Source organism: Equus przewalskii, chromosome 14 (genome assembly GCF_037783145.1).
Source record: "Equus przewalskii isolate Varuska chromosome 14, EquPr2, whole genome shotgun sequence".
Taxonomy (NCBI): Eukaryota; Metazoa; Chordata; class Mammalia; order Perissodactyla; family Equidae; genus Equus; species Equus przewalskii.
Genome location: NC_091844.1, coordinates 1416227 through 1435992, shown reverse-complemented (window position 1 = coordinate 1435992; position 19766 = coordinate 1416227). Strand labels below are relative to the sequence as shown.

Sequence of the window (19766 nt, the reverse complement as noted above, 5' to 3'; positions counted from 1 at the left end):
CTTCAATGCTATTAATCAAAATTCCACGTGGAAGTCTTCTGGTAAAACCTGCAGAATTATCCTGCGGTTTCTTTGGAGGAATAATAAAATAACAAAAGCTAGTTATAGGAGGGAGGAATGGTGGTGAGGGGAGAAGACAGTAGCCATATTAGCTGTTTGAACGTATCGCAGGTGCAGTCAGCACTGTACCTCTGGGGTGAGATCAGATTGGTCAGTGGCCAGAGTTGGAGTTCATAGTGTGAGCTCTGTGACAAAGAAGGTTCTGCAATGGGGAAGAGGCAAATTATCCCATTAATGTCCCACAAATTATGAGATAATTTGTTACCAGTTAGGAAAAAAAAAAAAACAGTTTATGGCTTTATGTTACATCAGAAGAAATTCCAGATGGATAGTATTTAATTGTTACTTATAAAATCAAGCCACATAAACACTAAAATAAAATAGAAACAAATGTTTATCAAACTTCTAGAATGAGAAGTACTTTTTAAATGTCTAAGTTTTAGGGGCCGGCCCTGTGTAGTGGTTGGGTTCAAGGGGGTTTTGTTGTGGCAGCCCAGGTTCAAGGTTTAGGATCCTGGGTGTGGACCTAACACCACTCATCAGCCATGCTGGGGCAGCAACCCACATACAAAATAGAGGAAGACTGGCACAGATGTTAGCTCAGGGTTAGTCTTCCTCAAGCAAAAGTTTTAGGAACAAATTACAAAAAGAAAGATACATTGGATAAGAATAAATTAAACTTAGGTAAATTAAAAATAAAAACAGACTGGGAAAATCATTTGCAGTCTGAAATATATATATATTTTAATATATATGTATTAAGTGTATTTGCAGTCTGAAAATATAGAAAAATTAGTATTGTGAGTTGATCGGGATATGGAAACTGTCCCTGTGGAGCTGGGGTGTGTCACTCTAGCACGTGGATGTATTCACCAATCTGGAAGCTTTGGGGATTTTTCTGTAGGCTTAATCACATAGGCCTGATTGATCAATAGCTTCATTTCCTGCCCCTCTCCTCTCAGGGGAATTGGGGTTGTGAGACTGAAAATTTAAGGCTTCTAAATCATAGCTTTGACTTTCTGGTGACCAGCCCCCCCATCCAGGAGCCACCCAGAGTCACCTCATTAGAACAAAAGATGCTCCTAGTGCTCTTATCACTTATGAAATTACAAGATTTTAGGAGCTCTGTGTCAGGAATCAGGGGCAGAAATCAATATATACATTCTTATTATTTCACAAGGTTCTTCCACGTTGTAGCACTTATCAGTAGTTCCTTTGTTTATTTTGTTGAGTAATATTCCATTGTATGGATAGACCACATTTTGTGTATCCATCCACCATTTGATTGACTTTTGAATTGTTTCCAGTTTATTATGAATAATGCTGCTAACATTTGTGTACATATCTTTGTGTGGACAGATTTTTCATTTCTCCTAGGTAGAGTCCTAGGAATGTAATTGTTGGATCACATGGTAAGATTTTGTATAAGAAACTGCCAAAGTGGCTGTTTCTAGCAGCATTGTATGAGGGTCCCACTTGTTCTACAGCCTCACCAACACTTAGTGTTTATTGTCATTTTGATTATAGCCATCATAGCAGGTGTGAAGTGATATCTCACTGTGGTTTTAATTTTTTCCCTTTTTTTTTTAAGATTTTTTATTCTTTTCCTTTTTTCTCCCAAAGCCCTCTAGTACTTTCTACTGTGTATTTCTTAATTGTGGGTCCTTCTAGTTGTGGCATGTAGGACGCCGCCTCAGCATGGCCTGATGAGCCATGCCATGTCCACACCCAGGATTCGAACCAGCAAAACCCTGGGCCGCTGAAGCACAGCGTGCGAACCTAACCACTTGGCCACGGGGCCGGCCCTTAATTTTTTTTCCAATTTTTTTATTGTGGTAAAATACACATAAAATTGACCATCTTAGTTGTTTGTAAGTGTATAGTTCAGTGGTGTTAAACACATTCACATTGTTGCACAACCATCACCACCATCCATCTCCAGAACTCTTTTTATCTTGTGAAACTGAAACTCTATACCCACTAACAATAACTCCCCCATTCTCCTCTTTCCCCAGCTCCTGGCAATCACCATGCTACGTTCTGTCTCTATGACCTGAACTACTCTAAGTACCTTATATAAGTGGAATCATGCTATATTAGTTTTTTTGTGATGGGCTCATTTTTCTTAACATAATATCCTCAGCGTTCATCAGTGTTGCAGCATATGTCAGAATTTCCTTCCTTTTGGAGGCTGAAGAATATTCTATTGTATGTGTATGCCACATTTTGCTTATCCATTCATCTGTTGAAGGATACTTAGATTGCTTCCATGGTTTAGCTGTTGTGAATAATGCTGCTGTGAATGTAGGTGTACAATTATCTCTTTCATTGTGGTTTTAATTTGCATCTCCCTAATGACTTATATTGAGGCTACAAAGTGCTTTTAAAAATTCACATTTTAATCTTTTCTTTAAACTCTTAACCTATAATATTTCTCACTGTAACCAAACAGAAGAGTAATTTGACAATATATTAGCATCTGGGGTAGGGAAATTATGGGCTCTGGATAGAACTGACTTGAATTTAATTAGATGCTAAAAAGAATGCATTCATTGAAAATAAACATTAATTTAGTCAGTTGTTGAGAAGTTTTTTCCTGTTGGTTTAAAAATATTGCTATTTTTCAGTTTCTTCTTATTCCCTGGCATTTCCCTTTTTTGCTAAGAAATCAAGTATGGAGATTTGAACCCTGTATAAAACTAGATCATAGAGAAACCTGGCTATCTAGATAAGAAGGTTAAACTCATTAGCAAGTCACTACTTTAACCCCAAATGGTTTGGCAGATTGTTTTAATAATCTGCCATATTATTACATCTGCATATTATTACTGTAGATCTTGTTACTGGCCTTGTTTATATAGCACACTGTTACTTTGTTGTGTTAAATTGGAGTGTATTGTTGATTCCGTTAGAAGCAACCAGGAAAAAGGTCTTCTGCTGGCTAGTTAGTGCTTTCTTCTTAGCAGGTATCTGTGTTCTAATCCAGCACAGCTTCATGGAAGTCGTTGAGGCAGTGTTGAGAACTATGGTTGTCATTTCTTTGTGTTGAGAATAGGGAAAAGGAGAAAGTTTTTCTCCAGCAAGGTAAAATTAGGCAATAGGCTACCAGTCTTCTCTTCTGTATCTTCCCTGTCATCCTCTTTTCTGAAGAGCCTTCCACTTCTGCTCTGGACTCTACCTTCCAGCTTCCTGAGGGAGCTTGTTTTCATACTTCTTTCCACTTCCGCTAGTTCTTCCTTTAACTCTGGTATCCTTCCTGTCTGACTTTTTACCTTCTATTTAGACAGCTTCCTTGAAGGAGGGGTCCCCATTTTTCACCTTCTTTCTTTCCACATCACTCCCAGAAGTTTTGTTTCACTGTTAAGGTGACCTTCTCTAGTATGATTAATGACGTGTTTCTAACCAGGTGTCTATACCTTTATTAAATGTTGGTTCTTGACTTTTTTATTTCATGTTATTGGTCACTCTTGTCTTCTTGCAATCAGCCCTTGCTTTGACTTCTCGGTTATTCTGTTTGAATGACTCCCCTTCTGCCATTCTCTCTCTCCAGTCTTGGTTTGTTGTCTTCTTGCTGAATCTTATCTGTGCTTTACTTCTTGTACTTCACTTCTGCTAAATTAGTTCCTCAAAAGATTTGTTGGTGATTCTCCAGAGCTGGCCAGATAACCAGGACTTGTCTTTGTTTCACCAAACTTAACTCTGCCTGTGATAATGCCCAAAGTTCCTTCTCCCCAATACAAAATTAATAGTTCCTCTCTCTGTACCTCTGTGATACTTTATTCACACTCTTGGTAGAGTAGATATCACATTGTATTTTCCTTGGTTTGTATTCATCCGTTGTCCTAGGCTTTGAACCACTTGAGACACTACTGTCTTTTTCGTGTAAGTCCCTAACATAACCTCTTACACAGGGTAGACACTCTATAGAGGTTGAATGGGATAGGCCTTCTAGTACTCATTACTCAGTACTCATCACCCTGATATTCTCCTGAACCAGAAACACTGGCATCCAGCCTTTCCCATTCTCTGTACACATAGCCTGCCTTTTGCTAATTTAGTTATTCTTGTCTTGATCCACATGTCTGTCTTTATGCCAGTACCACCACACTGCCTTGATTACTATAGCTGTGTAGTAATTTTGAATTTTGAAAGTATGAGTCTTCCAACCTGTTCTTCTTTTTCAAGACTTTTATCCTATTCTCAGTTCACTGCATTTCTAGCTTCTGGTAGCTTATTCTTGTTATTGGTTCTTAAGAAATATGCCTCTCTGGATGGAGCAGGTGGAGTTTCAGTTGAACCCAAGTATCTTTTTCTGTGGCTTCCTTCTTTTTCTGATCCTTTTCCTGTGCACATTTCAAGAAGATAATTCTGTTTTTAGAGTGTTTAACATGCTCAATTTGCACATTAACTCTTATGGTAAGACTTGTTTGTTTACAGCAGTGTCAACAGTATGCAGTGTGTGATGCGACATTGTAGACCCTTCCAGTTTTGCCGTAATACAATTTGTGTGGCATCCCTTTTTGAAAGTTCCCATTCCTTTGATGTCTAAAGTGCCACCTTTTTTGGCCATATACTAAAGGAATCATTCTATGTTTTCCCAAGGGCCTAGAGTATATTTGCTGGATCAAATCTTTCCTCTTGTATTGGTCATTTAAGTAAAATATTGGCTGAAAGGCCTCTATTGGACTTTTCAAAGCTGAATTATATGTTAATGCTGTGCAGGGAAGGGAGTAGTTCAGAGTTCTCTATAGTTGCTCTCTCTGTCCATTGGAATCTTTTGGTTGCAAACAACAGAAAGCAATTCTGGCCAACTTAAGTCAGAAAAGGGAATTATTGAAAGGCTATGAAATAGATAAAAGGAAAACAGATTATTTAGGTCTTGGAAAGAACAGGGATATTAGTCACAGTCTCCTCAGATTGTCTTTCTTGGGATGAATCTTTTCCAGCTGCTTTTTCATGCTTGTGTCATTTTGTTCAAGATTCCCATATCTGGGGTAGAGAGTCTGCCTGGCCTAATTTGGGCCCGTGCCCACCTTGGGCCAGTGGAAGTCAGGGCTTCCTTATTCAGTCTCACCAAAGGAGAACAGAGGTTTTAGTACTAGAAAAGCGAAAATGGATCAGGGAAAAACAATATATGTCCGTTATGAGGGCTTTACCTAATTTGTGGTTCATCCCTTTTTAAAAACAAAGGTAATTCAGATCCCATTAGTCCTGGCACCCAGTGCCTGATTAGGTACACCAAGACAGCTAAGATGGATTCCTTTTAAAGAACTTCCAGTATGTAGTTGTTTTGATAGAAGAGTGTTAAAAAGGAGAGAGAGACAGACAAAAGGAAAGAAAGAAGAGTTCTGCACTCTGATACTGAATAGAGATGTAGCTGGACTTCAGGGAAGGTCGTGATCAGTGTGAAGTAGAGAATACTTTATTAGTCTGGAAAATGGAAGGGAGTAGTAAGGATGTTCTAGATCATATAATAAATGGTATTTTAAGAAATAGGTCCTCACACTAAAAAATGTTTCCAAGCTGCTGTTTCCAGGAGGTGCTGGGTTACATGATGGTGATGTAATTCACTACTTTGTAATCTTGCAACTTAACTATAAACACCAAAAAAGGTTTCTTCAGTACATATCTCAGGAACACTTCACTATACATTCCCTTAAAAATTAATTCCTGCTTGTGAGGCATAAAGATAGATTGAGGAAAATTATTCATCTGAGACCTCTATGTCATGGCCATATCTAACTGAAAAGTAAACCAAGTTTAATCACATGGGCCCTGAAGAAGGTGCCAGAGCATCAGAAATCACAGCCGGTGCTGATAAGCTGTTAAAGGGAAAACGATGAAAAGCTGTAATTCATGTGAGCCTCATCCTCCCATGAGAGAATATGCTGCTGCTTTCTCCTGTGAACCTCCACGCTCCCCTGGACACAACTCGTAAGGTCCAGAACTTCCTGTCTCCCTGCCCAGATTCAACCTGGCTTAAGCAGGTAAATTCCTTCTGAGGGAGAGAATTAGTATCCCTCTGGGGCTCCCTGCCATTTAAAAGAGTACTTTTAACTTTTGGTTCTTTAAAAAAATGATTACTCTACGACTGAAGCAAATGGCCAATGTTAACTATTATATAAATTTAGAGAGCCAGTTGAGGACAGTGGCTGATATTTGGCAGGATTAAATGGGAGTCATGATAATAGAGGCTTTGATAGCAATGGAATCTGGGCTAAGCTTTCTCTGAGGCGAGGCTCAGGATCACAGAATCCCAAAATGGCAGAGCTGAAAGAGACTGTAGAGAACTAACCAGTCCGCTTTCATTAGAAGTCATGACATTTGCATCCAGGTTGCAGTGCTGTGGTATTCTGTCTCTCAGAAAGAAGCACCCCTCACTTTGTAAACTACCCTAATCAGTGTCATAAACTGCTAAGGGACAGGAAGTTCCAAATTGCAGCCTAGTGGAGACCAAATGCAACCTTCCCAGAATCTCTGGGGACCTGGCCTTGGCCATGCACCACCAGAGATGCTGCTGTGGACTCTGCTGGACACTTATCCTCTATGGAGGAGTCATGGGCCGAATCATTTTCAGTCTGAATGTACAGACTTTGTCAGAATTATAGAGGTCTTTGGAATATGGGGAAACCTCACTCTCCTTGTGGAGAACTTTGAATGATGGTGACAGACATTTGTGTAGTGTTTCATGGTTTACAAAGGACTTTTCTCCTATGCCGTTTTGTTTAATCCCCACGGTTTTTGGAGATAGGCTTGATTATCATCATCCTCTTTTTTCAAATGAGCAAAGTGAGCCTTAGAAAATAGTTGTCTAGTCACATAGCTGGTTAGTAAAGTGGCAGAGCTGAAATTAGGACCTGGATCCTAGAATTTCAAATCCCCTGCCTTTCCTATGGCATTCAGCTGCTTCTGGGTAATCCATTCAGTAGTGGGGGACAAAAACCTTGATCTGTTTATTCTGAAACCAAGGAAATTGCCAGTCGTTTTACAGGTTTTATGTGCCCAGTTACTGAGGAGAGGAGAGGAGAGGAAGGGGAGGGGAAGAATGCCGGCTCCTGGCAGGGATCCCGTGGAAAGACTGTCAGAGCTGCTGTTTCCTGTGTGTTCACTTGCTGCTTACTGCCCTCCTCGTCATCTTGGGAATGAGTCAGACCGACTGACACCACTCTGTGCCTCTGGAGTCTACACCCTGATTCTCAGTGACCTCTCACCCCTTCCTTCAGTTTTTAGCATGGAGTTCTTTGATTAGAGTTGCGAGAGGACAGCTTTCTCTGAAGAAATGTATCTTCCCTTTTTTCTAGAGGCAGAAACTATTATACGGATGGGGTGATAAATACTAGTTATTTGTGACGGCTTGCCATTACAGCTAGTGCATTGTTTATTTATCACCATGGATTATTTTGCCAAGTGCTTTGTGTACAAAGCTTCCTTAATTTCTGGATGATTCGTCAACTACAGTACTTGACATCCACTGCCATTGCAGCTGAGAGGAGTGTGCTGGATTATAAAATCCAGAGCCCAGGTGGCAGCCAGCCTGACCAGATGCATGATGTGGTGCCTTCAGGAGGCTGTCAGATACTCTGGTAACCAGAGGAAGTGAGTTCTTTAGGTAAGGAATACACAAACTGTTGTTGAGTAGCTCCTGCGTATAGAGAGACACCAGCAACATCAGCGTTACCTGCAAGCTATTGGAAATACAGAATCTTGGGCCCTACTCTGGACCTACTGAATCTGAATTTGCATTTTACTGAGATCCTCAGGAGGATTCATGGAATATGAAAGTCTGAGAAACACTGGTATAGTGGGTATTGTTGGTTGCTTATCAGCATCCATTTCCCTCTCTTTTCTTAATAACAAAATGCAGATTTTTTTCAGTTATTACCCCCTTACCCCTAGACACCCATGTGAATCTGTCCTTTGTCTAAGCTGATCAGAGCATGGTTTTCCCTCTGTGACTGTTGGATGGTCCAGGGGTTGTAGTCATTTGACCTAGGTTGGCCCAGTCATCAGGAAAGACTTATTCTTTGTTTAGTGTAGGCATTTTCTGTCACATCTAGCAGGAGAGAAAAAATAATGAAGCATGTTCTTCATAATAATAATTAGAATGAATCTTTGAATAATGAAGATGGCCTCTTATTTCCACTGGCAGCCATCCTATAACCACGAGAGGATCCGTCTTGAAATGAATCTGACACTGAAGTTGTCAGAGCAGAGAGATGGAAGGAACTTGGATTCTTGCTTCTGGCGTTGAGCTGCTGATTTACCCTGCACTTGGATATCTCCCTGCCTCGGATCTCCCAATTATGTGTGATAAGTTTTCTCATGGTTTATGCCAGTTTGGCTTTGGGTGTTTTTTATTACTTGCAGCTGAAAGCATCCTAATATATGCAGACATGGGAATGGATGCCAGATGCACAGGCGTTGTACATGCTGATCCTCCTGTAAAATATCTACTTTTTCAGATGGTTATGGGTTTTTCTCCTTATCGTATTAATAATGCTTTCACCCTGTGGTGATCCTTAACTTGTTCTGATGAGGGTTGGTGTTGGGAGAGGAAAGCCATAAGAAAAGTAAGAAGAATGGGAAGGCTGAGCCAAGAGAAGGCAAACTCAGCAGTACTTACGCTAGGCTATAGAGTGTGTGAGGCTGTCGAGCCTGCTGGCTGGAGTGCTGATCCATGTTGTGCCCCTGATTTGGTGTTTGGACTTCAGTTTCCTCATTTGTAAAATGAAAAAAATGATAGAAATAGTGGAGGTGAAAAAGCTTTGAAAATCTGACTCTTTTTTTCTTAGTTTCTCATTTTTGACTGTTTTTGTTTTTTCCTTAGTTATTGTGGTGTAGAACATACATAATATAAAATTTACCATTTCAACCATTTTTAAGTGTACAATTCACTGGCGTTAAGTTCACATTAACAATGTGTGCAACCATCACCACTATTTCCAGAACCTTTTAAACACTTTCTAGCAAACAGAAAGAGCTTGGACTATTAGATACCTAATAGCTACAGCTACAGGAGTGGGAAGAACATCACTGTGGGATTCTTGTTGCAATATCTCTGAAATATACTGGAAGATAATCATAGATTTAAAGTTGATTACCCTTTCTTTCCTTGAGATTGTAGGGTCGGTTCCGTCAGCCCACCAGAGCATGTATGCATTTTTGTAATACTCAGAGTGCTTTTGCTGTGCTGGTATTTCTCATCCTTTTTAAGATGTGACTTAGTCAAATTGGCTTAGCTCCTTTTACATCAACTGTGAAAAAGTTTTAAGAACACATTTAAAGGGAGGAAAGTAACACTGCAAAAACTGCCAAGGGGCCTGATGCAGCGTTCAATTCCCACCGCCAGGACCGACTGAGCAGGGAGCTAACATCTCTTCAGGGAGCCCTTCTGGATGGCATAGTTTATATCCCCTTACGGTCAGAGCTTGTGTGGAAAGGCTTCTTCGGAAAGCCCCGAGATAGATCATTGTAACACTCCTTGACTTCTCCAGTTGTTAGGAATGCTGGTCTAGAGATTGTGGGAATTGGTTCCTGAGAATTTTAAAATGTCCTTAGCAGCGTTAAAACATTTGAAAATAACTTGTAAAGTATATTATTCTCAAATAATTCACATTACATGTAATTGAAAAAATTTCATGTGATTTCTTACTTTGTAAATGTGAGTTGATTTTAATTGCCTATGATTTATAATTACTTATGTTCCATAGGAGAAAGAAAATAAAACTTTCTAAGTGTGGTCTTATAATTGACTATCTTAACTTCCAAAACTTTTACTTTATTTGTAGCACAGTATTAGTTTTGTATTACGTTAGAAACTACTTCACATTTATGAAAGGGCATGATAAAAATCTAATCTCTTAATAAGGATCACATTCTTCACATTTAAAAGAATTTTTTCTTGACTTTTTAAAACATCCTGTTACCGTCTACCCTCAAATGAAACTTATGTGAAATTGAACATATTCTGTGATATGGTTGGTGTGGAATCTGGAGAGTCTTCTTCATGCATTTGTGAGCAGTGTGTGTGTTCTTTTATAATAATATTTTCAGTGATTGGTCAACATTTAAACAAACAGACAGTTATAAAGTGGTCTGACACTAAAGCAGCCTTGAAAACCGTTATTTGACAATCATTTGTTCTACAGATATTGGTACCAGGGACTGTTCCATGTGTTGGGAATTTGGCAGTGAACAGGTAGAGCCCACCTCCCCTCCCCACCACCGTGGAGTTTACGGTTTGGAGAGTCCTTCGGCCTCTTCATTTCCTCCCTCTCTCGTGCCTTCCTGTGGGGGTGTTCGACTCTGCATTCCTGGGCCCAGCAGAGGGCCTGGCATAGAGTGGGTGTCCTGTGAATATTTGCTGAATGAGTAAATGAGTGAGTGAATAATGAGCTTGCCATCACCTGTCATCTGGATTATTGCATTAGCCTCCTAACTGTCTCCTTGTTTTCCTCTGTGCTCCCCCCATCCCCAGTCTTTTTTTAAACAGCAACCAAAATGGGCTTGTTAAAACCTAAGTCAGATCCTGTCACCCGTGTTCAAAGGCCTCCAGTGGGTCTCCATTTTACCCTGAGGAGAAGCCATAGTCTTTACAGTGACCTAAAAGGCCCGACAGCATCTGGCCTCCTGCTGCTCTCTGGCCTCGTCTCCTACAGGTCTTCCCCTCATTCATTCCAGTTCGGCCACATCTGCCCCCTTGCTGTTTCTCAAACTTCTCAGCCAGGCTCCCATCCCAGAAGCTTTTATCAGCTGTTCCTCTATCCAAGATGCTCTGTGCACAGATGGCCATAGGGCCTACTCCTTCACCTTCTGTGGATCCTTCCCCAAATAGGGCTTCCTTAGGGAGCTTTCCTCGGCTGCCCTATCAAAAATTGCAGCCTTCCTTTCCTTGAAACTCTGGATCACCTTTCCCTGCTTACTTTCCTCCTGGCACTTATTCTCTAAAACACACACATACACACACAGAGCTTGGATGGATGGATTTTAATATTTTTGTCATCCGTCTCTCCATACAATTAAGTACCAGCAAGGCAAGAATTTTTCTGTTTTGTTGGTTGATGTATCTGCAACATCTAGAATAGTGCCTGTTAGTGCGTTCAGTCAATATTTGTCAAATTAAAAAACCCCAAAAAACCCTATAACCAATGTTTCTGTCTGAAATGTACTTTTAGTGGGGCCAGAATGATGCCTTTGGTGTCTTCATGTGCTCTGAAAAATGATCCTCGGTTTTGCCAACATCATGGCTCAAGGCTAATTGTTCTGATTCTAGTTCTAGTAGAATAACAGAAAGGTGGATCCCCTGCCCTCCCTAATGAACCTGGTAGCTCAAAGAAAGCAGTCAACTGCCTTTGTCATTTGACTGCATAGTGCAGACGGAAGTACCCATCTCACTGTCAGTCGTGTTGGTATTTGTCACTCCCCTTCTGTCGAATTTCTCACTCCATTGTTTTTAACTAATGCAGATTGAAGAGTGTGGCTCACGTCCAAAGTGAGTGTGCTGGCAGCGTGAATGTTTGAACGTTCATTCGCTCTGAAGACTTGTGCACTATCAGGTCATAGAGGCACCCTCAGCCGTTCCTCTCATCTTTGTCACTTGCTTGAAACAGCCTGTGCACCCCTAACTCTTCAGTGGGGTCTCTCTGAAGAAAGATTTCCTTACATTTTATTCTCTGAGGTACTTATCAGTTGAGGGGGATGGGAAAGTTGGACAGAATAGAAGAGTTCCACATTTTGTAATATTCAGGTGAAAGAAATTTTGACAATCAATTTGCTAGCTTAGATGTATGGAATCATTGTGTTTAGATGCAGAGAGCAGAGTAGTGGTGGGGAACATGAAATTTAGGGTTCTTTAGACCTTTTGCAAGTTGTTCAGCCTATTTAAATCTCAGTTTAACACATTTCACATATTTTCCTAAGTACCCTATGAAGTAGCTACTATTATTAGCCATTTTACAGATGAGGAAACAGGCTTAGAGAGGTTAAAGAACATCATCAAGATCTCATAGTAAATTAATAAAAAAAAAATGTTAGTCAAAGTTCTTCACAGAAGCAGAACCTGTGTGTGTGTGTGTGTGTGTGTGTAGAGAGAGAGAGATTGCTTGATTGGTTTTAAGGAATTGACTCACACAATTATGAAGTCTGCAGGGTGGGCCAGCAGTCTGGAGACCCAGGAAGAGCCCATGTTGCAGTTCAAGTCCAAAGGCTGGCTGCTGGCAGAATTCCCTTCTCAGTGAATTCTCAGTCCTACTTCTCAGCTGCTTTTACCATCGTGCTAAGCCTCTTCTCGTGTAAACCTGGAGCTCAGGGCTTGGCACATATGGAGATTGAGCATACGATTAAGTTCCATAAAGGTCATTGAAGTGGAATGTACGTAAGGTTGCTACAGCTATGTTGTCTTGTTAGAGCTGAAACTGAAATGAGGGTTGTCTAAAAGATGTGAGAGGTAACAATACTGTAAAAGAAATTAGGGTGTGAATTAGGGTAGCCTGAAGGAGCCTGTCTGTGGTCATCATCCAAAATGGGCATGTAGTATTACAGTCCTTCTACCCCAGGGCTACAGGGAGAGATGGTCTAGAACTCGGCTCCAGCTAAGACAAGCTTGTAGTTCATGTCAGGAAGTATGTGTGCTAGAGGAGATCTCTGAGCTTTCTCCAAGTCCATTTCTGTCTACACTCAGAATTGCTCCATAACTGAATGGACTGCTGAAATTCTTCATTCTCTCAACTCAGCTTTGTTCACTGTGGGTACTGTTAAAAGCCGAAAGCCCCCTTTTTTTCTCTCATGGATACCCTATCTACATTCTACAGGGATGGTTGAAGTGGGATGTATATAAAGTGGCCACAGTGATGTTGTCATGTTAGGGCTTAGCCAAGGGGTACAGTTTCTGGCAAGGTTACTAAAATGAATGGTTTAAAATTTGGTAGGAACAAAGGTCTCTGATAAAATATGGTTGGCACATAATTTAGTCATTTAGTAATCATAAAGGGTGTTAACCAGCTGTTTTCTATGTTAATTGGAGAAAAAAGTAAGAAGTAAACTGATTGAAACTGCATTATGAAGTAGAGTTAAAATTTTGTCTTGAAAGACAGCTGAATTTTAAAATGAATGCTTAGGGAGGGAATGAATTTGTTTAAAAGATAGGCAGTGAGATTAGAAGACCTTTTAAATCAGTCTTTGTAAAAGTAAAATTATTTTTCTTAATCTTATCTGGTCATTTAATTGACCTTTGGGACACCATCCTTATGGTCTGTTTTATAGTTAATGCCCCCTTTTGTTTTTATGCAGTTTGTTTTATTTTCTGCGTCGCCAGCTCTGTCTCATGTCTGTGTGCAGTAAAATGAAGTGCTTCAGGGTTTATCAGGCTCCATCACTTGCTTTGGGGCCTGGGCAAGTTAGGCCACTTTTCTGCTTCACTTTCCTCATCAGCACAGTGGGGATTACAATCCTGCCTACTTTCTTTCCTGTGAAAATTAAATGTGGATTCCTGGCAAATCACCCAGAGCAGTACAAGACTCAGTAAGCCTTTAATTCGTTTTAGCTGCTTTGATGATGTTGATGCATTGATGCAATCCCTCGGGGTGGAATTAAGGATTCTAACTATGACTGTCTTCTGTGTCAGCAGTTCTCATCTAATCTTCAAATCAACTTTTAAAGATATATATTATTTATACCGTCATTTATATAGATGAGGAAACTGACTCTCAAAGGTAACTTGCCCAATGCCACACAGTAAGTGGCAGAGCTGACTGGCATTCAGACTTGGGTCTGTAAGACTCAAACCCTTTCAAATTCTCTTTCATATATATCGTGCTGGAGTGTTTTTTGTTTGTTTTTTTTGTGTGTGTGGTAAAAAACACATACCATAAACTTCACTCTCTTCACCATTTTTAACTGTATAGTTCAGTAGAGTTAAGTATATTTACGTTGCAGTGAAACAGATCTCCGGAACTTTTTCATCTTACAGAACTGAAACTCTATACCAAATTAAACAGCAACTCTCCATTTCTCCCTCTCCCCAGTCCCTGGTAACCACCATTCCACTTTCTATGTCTATGAATTTCACTCTTTTAGATACCTCATATAAGTGAAATCATACAGTATTTGTCTTTTTATGATTGGCTATTTCACTGAGCATAACGTCCTTAAAGTTCATCCATGCTGTAGCATGTCTCAGAATTTCCATTCTTTTTAAGGCTGCATAGTATTCCATTGTGTGTATATACCACATTTTGGTTTTCCATTCCTCCATTGATAGATGTTTGGATTGCTTTTACGTCTTGGCTGTTGTGAATAGTGCTGCTATGAACATGGGTGTGCAAATCTCTCTTTGAGACCCTGCTTCCAATTCTCTTGGATATATACCCAGAAGTAGGATTGCTGGATCATATGGTAGTTGTATTTTTAATTTTTTGAGGAGCTGTCATACTGTTTTCCAAAGCAATTGCACCATTTACAGTCCCACCACACACACACAAGGGTTCCAACTTCTCCACATCCCTATCAAGACTTAATTTGTTTTTTTTGTATTAGCCATCCTAATGGCTGTAAGTTGGTATCTCGTTTTGGTTTTGATTTACATTTCCCTGATGATTAGTGATATTGAGCATCTTTTCAAGTGCTCGTTGGCCATTTGTGTATCATCTTTGGAAAAATGTCTATTCTAAGCCCTTTACCCATCTTTTAATTGGGTTGATTTTTGTTGTTGTTGAGGTGTAGTTCTTTATATATTTCTGAATATTAACCCCTTATCACATGTATGATTTGCAGATTTTTTTCCCATTTGTAGGTTGACCTTTTACCTTGTTGATTGTATCCTTTGATGCACAAAAGTTTTTAAGTTTGATGTAGTCCCATTTGTCTATTTTTGCTTTTGTTGCCTGTGTTTTTGGTGTCATATCCAAGAAATCATTGCCCAATCCAGTGTCATACAGCTTTTTCCCTATGTTTTCTTCTAGGAGTTTTATTGTTTTGGGTCTTACATTTAGTTCTTTAATCCATTCTGTGTTACTATTTCTATGTGGTTTAAGATAAGGATCCAGTTTTATCCTTTTGCACATGGATATCCAGTTTTCTCAGTATCATTTGTTCAAGAGACTCCTTTCCCATCATGATGTTTTTTTAAGGGTAGAGGAGAGAGAGTGATAAGAGAGGTGATAATTATTTGAGGAAACAATAATGCTAAAATATTTTTTGGCTTGTTTACTGCCTTGTTTACATAAATGGAGAAAGTTATATGAAAATCTCTGCTTGTATGATATGTTTATAAGAATTATGGAGAACTTGTTTCCTCAACTTAGACGGAGTTAACTGTTACTTATATTTGTTTGTGTGGAAAAAAGTAAATCAAAACATTACAGTAATACAATATTCTCTTTGGCTCTGAAGAGACCAACTTTCCAGAAACCCAGGATCTCTGGAATCCGGAAGTTGTTGGCAAGTTGGTGATGGGGGAGGAAACCTTTTTAATGGCAAACTGATGAGGCCCTGAACTCCCAGAAGCTGACAGACACAGAAGAGAAGAAGAGCCGACGACTCAGAGGTTATATTCTGTATTCTCTGATGGCTTGATTCGCAGTGGGAGCAGCAGCGTCTCAGAGGGAATGTGACCATCCCCGTGAGGCAGTGGAGAAGAACAGAAAAAGTTGGTGAGGAAGAGGCAGGAAAAGGGAGGGCTGTGGAGGTCAGCAGCAGTGGCAGTGGGCGTGAGCGGCAGACCTTGAGGAAGAGGCAGCAGATTGAAGGGACCCAGCTCCGTGGTCCAGTGTAGAGACACAGAGCCGCTCCTCCTTCACTTGAAGTATGAGACCTCAGTTAGCTAGGAACACTGACTCTTTAGAAAAACTCAGTCCATAGGAACTTTGGACTTTGAATAGTTAACTGAAAAAAAAATATATATATATGTATTTATATATCTTTTTGACTAATATAACATTTCTCAAAGTTGCTGAATATTTCAAATGTCTGATTCTCTTGTTAAAATCTCTGGGCTATAAATAGGATCATAGAAGCCTCATTTGCATCTTTATTCTTTTCCTTTCTGCAGTAAGTATTAAGTGTCTGTGTGTATTATTTATTATGAAGGATGCAAATGTTGTGCATCCTTCCCTCAACGTTATAGTGCAGTAGAGAAGAAAAAAATGTTTATATGTAATGGTAATAATGATAGTAAGACAAAAGGTTGTATTTTTAGTTAACCTTTTAAGGTCTTTTTAAATGTGGATTCCTGAAAAGTGTTTTTAAGGATGGAGAAACTGAGCTAAATACTCCGTAAAGCTTCTAAATCTGGGTCCTCCATCACATTATGTCTTATATGGCAACAGTAAGAGACTTCATAACAGTGATTCTGTAGGTCATATCAGTGTGAGTAGTAATTATGGAATGTTTTGAGCCACATTCCACTACTGTTCTACTATGCTAGGCATTCTCTTTGAGCTATTTGCAAACAGTATGAATACCTCTGAAAATGAACATAGATGTATATAATTGCTTATTACTCACATGACTCTACTGAAGTGGGACAATAGATACTCTTATAGAAATGTTGTAATACTTTACATTGGAATAGCATTCTATAGTGAAAGAAACAGTTTCACATAATATTATATAAATAGCATAAATGCTTATCAATGCAGTGACAGAAGTAGGAATAATAATTGTTTTAGACAGTGAATCTTTAGACCTTTAATCTTTTCTTTCTTTGAAGACTCTCAGTTTTTAGTTTTTGTGCATTTAGCACATAGTCTTGTATGATAAGAAGATAAGGAGAGACAGGGGCTTAAAGACGTTATTTAGGAGAGCTGTTCACTGTATGGAGGAGGCAACTGAGAGACTCTTAAAATTTGCTGAGGGAGAGTATGTCATTTGGCATCATCTGTTCTTCTGGAGCTTGGCCAGATTTGGCTAACAGCTTGCCTCCAGGCTGAAAACCACTGACCCTTAAAAGTTTTTTTAAAAGGTGGGTAAAGGGTGAAGTTCTACTGGAAAATCTGAATTTAATGCAGCAGTTAGAAAACTGTAATAAAACACACACACATAATTGAATATACGTTGAGCTCATGTCTAAATATTGGTTGTATCATGGGTGGCCTTTTACAAAGCCACTAGAAAAGTTATTTTGAAGGAGGATTTGAAGAACTATAGCTTCTTAATCATGGGACTTATACTTTAACCCTGACTTTGTATCCATAACCTTTGTGTCTTACTGTTCTCTTTTGCCTTCCATGAATTTCCCTTTGTTGAGGTATAATTGGCATACAATAAATCACTCGTATTTGAATTTTACAGCCTAGGTTTTCGCTCATGACATCATCACTATGGTAAAGACAATGTGCGTATCTGTCATCCCCAAGTTTCCTCATGCACCCTTGTCATCTTCTCCTTAGGTATCTGGGACTCTTTTGCTATTGGAGTTCTGAGCAATGCTGTCTTAGGGAATTCTCTTAAATTATAGAACTGGCCTGGATCCCTAAGGCAACTTCTGGCTATTGAGTCTACTTCTCCACCCACCTCTCATCTCCATGCCTCTTTGGGCCTAGAACCCAGCAAAAATTGCAGTTCCGAACATGTAGTGTGTGTTAGCTTTGTTGGTGCTCTGTAGCTCCCTGGGCCATGTTAAGAATGCTTGGCCAGTGCTTCCCAAAATGTGCTGAAGATTGAAGCTTTCAGGGGCTGGCCTGGTGGCGTAGTGGTTAAGTTCACGTGCTCCACTTTGGCAACGTCAGTGTTCACGGGTTCAGATCCTGGGTGTGGACCTACACACTGCTCATCAAGCCAGGCTATGGCAGCATCCTACATACAAAATAGATGAAGATTGGCACAGATGTTAGCTCATGGCCAATCTTTCTCGCCAAAAAAAAGGAAAAAAATAATAATTTCCAGTCCATTGTTGACTGGTACTTCTATAAAAGAGAGTAAAAATGGGTTACTAGAAAAATGAAATGAAAAAAATGTCATATGAATATGTCAATTTTTTCTTTTTAGATTCAGCAGATATAAAATTCCTCTGTCAAATTAGTAAGTTTCTAAATACTTGTTTGCAATTTCTGCACTGATTTCATTGCAAATTGACAACAAAATCTTGTGACCACTGACTACACTGAGGAGCACTGTGCTGGGTGACCCCGCTTGTCCCTGTGTGTCCACTGGGTGCAGCGATCTGTTGGCTGTGCTTTTGGAGTTGCCTGCTTGGAATGTTCTGCAACTTTTGGCCAGTTATTTTGACTTGAGAAGTTAAAGGAAACTGACAGTTGTTGAATACTTACTATATGCCAGCCAGTGTGCAAAGCATTTTTTTAATAATGTTAGTTGTGGGTTTGTCATATTTGGCTTTATTACGTTGACGTATGTTCTCTCTATACCCACTTTGTTGAGAGTTTATCATGAACAGATGTTGAATTTTGTCAAATGTTTCTTTCTGCATCTATTGAGATGATCGTATGATTTTTATCCTTCATTGTGTTAATGTGATGTATCCCATTGACTCATTTGTGGATATTGGACCATCCTTGCATCACTGGAGTAAATCCCACTTGATCATGATATATGATCCTTTAATGTATTGTTGAAATTTTTTTTTCTCCCCAAAGCCCCAGCACATAGTTGTATATCCTAGTTGTAAGTCATTCTACTTCTTCTATGTGGGCTGCTACCACAGCATGGCTTCATAAGTGGTGTGTAGGTCTGCGCCCAGGATCCAAACTTGTGAGCCCTGGGCCACCAAAGTGGAGTATGCAAACGTAACCACTCAGCTGTGGGACAGGCCCCTGTCTTATTGAATTTTGTTGAGGATTTTTGCATCTATGTTCATCAGGGATATTGGCTTGTAATTTTCTTTTCTTATAGTGTCCTTTTCTGATTTTTGTATCAGGATAGTGCTGACCTTATAAAATGAGTTTGGAAGTGTTTCTACCTCTTCTATCTTTTGGAAGAATTGAGAAGGATTGATACTAATTCTTCTTTAAATGTTTGGTAGAGGGGCCGACCCCGTGGCCAAGTGGTTAAGTTTGCACACTCGCTTCAGCAGCCCAGGGTTTCACTGGTTTGGATCTTGGGCGCGGACATGGCACCGCTCATCAGGCCATGCTGAGGTGGTGTCCCACATGCCACAACTAGAAGGACCCACAACTCAAATATATAACTATGTACTGGGGAGATTTGGGGAGAAAAAGCAATAAAAAAAAAAAAAGAAAAGAAAAGCTTGGCCAACAGTTGTTAGCTCAGGTGCCAATCTTAAAAAAAAAAATGTTTGGTAGAATTCACCATGAAGCCATTTGGTCCTGGACTTTTGTTTGTTGGGAGGTTTGTGATTACTGATTCACTCTCCTTCCTAGTAATCAGTCTGTTCAGATTTTCTTTTTCTTCATGATTCCGTCTTGGCAGAGCATTTTGATTTTTTATTTCTAAGTAATCCTCAAAAAATCCTGCAAAGTAGGTGATATTAGCCCCAGTGAAGGGATGAATTAACTCACTTGTATTCACATATTCATTTAAATGATTCTGAATCCTTGCTATGGGCCAGGTATGTCCTAGGCTCTGGGGATACAACAGGAAGCAGAACAGGCAAAACTCCTGTCCTTATGGGGCTTATATCTTGGTTGAGGGGGAGACAGATCATAAACAAATAAATAAAACATATTAGATGGTCATAAGTGATGTAGAGAAACATAAATTAGAGAAAGATCTAGGGGATGGGAGGTGGAGGTTGC

General features: G+C 39.7%; 1 protein-coding gene across 6 annotated transcripts in view; it reads left to right on the top strand.

The window, feature by feature from the left end:
- LIMS1 (LIM zinc finger domain containing 1) overlaps positions 1-19766 on the top strand; it is a 158546-nt gene that overhangs the window by 23723 nt on the left and 115057 nt on the right. For 2 of the 6 annotated variants that reach the window (XM_070571973.1, XM_070571972.1), the window contains exon 2: positions 15448-15707. The exons of 3 other annotated variants lie outside the window; for them this stretch is intronic. The gene's annotated coding sequence lies outside the window, so the exon portion shown is untranslated. Of the gene's footprint in view, positions 1-15324; positions 15708-19766 lie in introns of those variants that run through there. One more of the 6 variants, XM_070571970.1, reaches the window with a different exon arrangement.